Source organism: Pararge aegeria, chromosome 23 (assembly GCF_905163445.1).
Source record: "Pararge aegeria chromosome 23, ilParAegt1.1, whole genome shotgun sequence".
Lineage (NCBI taxonomy): Eukaryota > Metazoa > Arthropoda > Insecta > Lepidoptera > Nymphalidae > Pararge > Pararge aegeria.
This window is the reverse complement of record NC_053202.1, coordinates 5,756,673-5,760,090: the sequence shown is the minus strand read 5'-3', so window position 1 is coordinate 5,760,090 and position 3,418 is coordinate 5,756,673.

The window sequence follows — 3,418 nt, the reverse complement described above, 5'->3', positions numbered from 1 at the left end:
AAAATCTCAGAATCTGAATTCTGATTTAGACACAGACAAAAAATCGCAGGGAAACCACAGGCGAACCACTGCTTTATTATTGCCAATGAGTATACCTACTTGCTCTACCACTGACTTCTTTAGTGGTTCTGAGTTTGGGGGTTTGTGGTGAGCGTTAGTTATTCATTCATCTTAACTTGACGCGTGAACTGATCGGAGTACTCAGTTTATCATGTTTCATTATGAATCATTAATGATATGTATAACATGGCTAATATAAAAATACGCTTGTTTTCAGTCTTCTTTTTTTTTTAAATCGTAAACTTTTTCAATAGTTTGTATGATATGTATAACATGGCTAATATAAAAATACGCTTGTTTTCAGTCTTCTTTTTTTTTTTAATCGTAAACTTTTTCAATAGTTTGTCTTCTCTAGTTCACTCATTAAGATGCAAACAAAATCTGTGCAATTTATTTACACACGGCAGAAGTGTAACTGATGAAAAGTAGCCTGCGAGATATTGAGGTGGATGTAGAGTATCAGAACTATTAGGATAAATGTAAGGTTTATTATTTAGTTTCCATGGTATGAATAGTTAAAAAAAGGTATAAAGTTTTCTATCTCACTCTGTCCTTAACATTTATGTGTTTGTATCTTTATCTAGATATTATTCGGTTTCCTTGGTAACTTAAATACGAAACAAAAGGTGTAATGTATTCTATCTCATTTCCTCCCATACATATGTCGTCAATAAATCTGTCTCTTTCTTGATCGTGAAGCATTGCGTTACATCGAGTTTAAAATCACAACGGTTTCTTAATTCTCTTCAATAATTATTATAACACAAAGAAATACAATATAACTCCGTAGTGCAGTGCGTGCGCGGTTTTTTTTAAACTTTAGTTTTTGGCATAATTTTAAAATTAATTTATCAAGATGAAATTATTGACACAAATAAAAATTCATCAACAATGCTAACAATGACTCACGCGTCAAGTTAAAACAGCTCCACGCCGTAAAAAAAAGGGTAATTTTTTTGTAAAGAGCATACGGAAACCGTGTAGGTACATGACTAATATTGAAGCATCAAAAACCACTCCAATTTCACTCGAACAAACGGTTCGTCACTTCACACCATTTAGCAGTTGAAAGTTATTATTTTACCTATAATATTCCAAACCATAAAATGGGAAAAAGTTTGTAACCTAGCAACATTCAGCGGGTGTAAAGTGAGACGTTGTGAATTGGAAATCATTGGGTTAAGTAAAACGTAAAATAAAGAAAACTGCTGTCTATTTATACATAATAGTAATTTATTTCGTTTATTTATAGGGTATAAATTTTACACTTATTTATAAACATTTTTGGAATTAAATAATACTGAATAACTTGGCTAAGTTTTAATCTCTTCAGAGAATTTTATTTTTTTAATTGTTAACGTAATTTGATATACCTAAAGATAGAGCAATGCTAAAATCTTAATAGTAACTAGAAAAATGTCTGCTATATAATGAATTAATCAAAAATTTCGTTATTTCGGTGACACACAATCTCGGCACTAAAGTAAATTGACTATTTCACAATGTTGGTTTAAAAAGGGATAATTTTTTTAGAAGGTATGTACTATTAAATGTCACGAGTATGTTCGGGCATAAGTGCTAGTGCAGTCAGTCGGACAGTATTGTGACATATCGCCCTGAGTTGACTAGCACTGGCGCGTGGACAGTTCCCAACCTCTAGTCACTATTCTAGCTAGTTAAAATAGATAAGTACTTGTAAGTAAGGAAGATATGCGCAAAAAAAAAAAACATACTCATTATGAAAGTAAAAAAACCATAATAAGTAGTATATTTTAACTAAGAACTAGGAAGAATTTTTCGAAATATGGGACAAGCCGTTAGCCGTGATACCGCTGCACAAAAATTATCAAAATAATTTTTCTTGATTTTTTTGAAGTAGGGGGCCATAAATTACGGAGCTGTTTTTTTAAATTTTCTGTCCCTCCCCCCTGGTGGTATGTCGTGAAATTTTATTCAACCCCCTCCTCCACCCCCCAATCTCACATGAGATTTTCAAAATGTGGGTTTCTTACGTTATCGCGTTTATATGTTATTGTATAAAGACCAATGGACCAAAATATACAGTATATTTTTTTTTGTTTCAATCAGGAAAAAAAATTGCGTGATATATGCTGTGATTCCCCCTGCCTCCAACGTAAGATTAGCTGAGATTTGAATCTAACCCCTCCCCCCCTATAAAGGAAAGCCTCGCGGTACACTTCTGTGCTACGGCGCGGCCCAGGTTGGGAATTCCTGCTATAGGATGTTCCAAATCCATACCCATAATATTGTCTGCGTTCGTTTCGGTTATTTTAATAAACCTACGGGAACCGAACTGAAAAATAAGAATATGCCCGACCGAAGTTCGGTTGAGCTGTAGTTTACTTAGGGTGTTTCTAGTTATCTACATAACAAATGTTCTTTTTAATCCATTTAAATATTATAAACTCCTATTTATATTAATAAGTATTCGTATGGATTTCTCAATTCAGTTTAATTATGAGATTCGTGCACCAACAAAGGAAGTTAATTAAATAAATTTAGTGGTTGAATATAACAATACTGATATAGTATAATATACAAAATATACACGTAGCTGCTAAATATATGCCTATTCAAAAAAAAAATTTAGACAAAGTTTTATATGCATTTTTGACTACAATCAGATGGGCATATGATTAGCCATATAACGTTTTTGATTTCACTCTACCTAAATATATAATGGTTCATAGAACAATAAATAAGTTTTGATTAGTAATTCCTTGAATACAGAAGTTTCAATAAAGCTAATTTTGCAAGCAATTGCTAAGGTCCATATTTTTCACAAATGTTTCCACGATATACCATTGGCTTAGCTTTATTATAACTTTTGTTTAAAATAGAGTAATCATAATTAATCCCTGAAACGGTGCGTTAAGCAAAATTCAAACTTGCAGGTGACTAGAATGTTGCAATAAATACATTTAAAACTAAATATTTACAGAAAACTTTAAAATTACATTATTTACAATGTCCGTATGTAGCAAAATTGCCACTGGTTACACATACTTTAATGATAAGTTAAGATCGTGGATTATAAAATTCCTACTCACTTTTTACAAAATATCTAAGACAAGTCGTTTAGAATCAATATGCACTAAGATGTAAGTATTCTAGATTAATTCTGTCAAAAATTGCTAAAGTAGGTACACTTTAAATCAACATAAACGTCACGAGAACCTTTCAGATATGGCCGTTATCTCAAAAAGAGTTTAAGAAGAAGAAGAAGAAGAAACACTTTATTGCACGTATAAGGAAAAGAAACAGTAAGGAGTATACAGTACACAATGTAGACATGCAAAGGCGGCCTTATTGCTGCAAGCAATAGCGAGTTTAAATA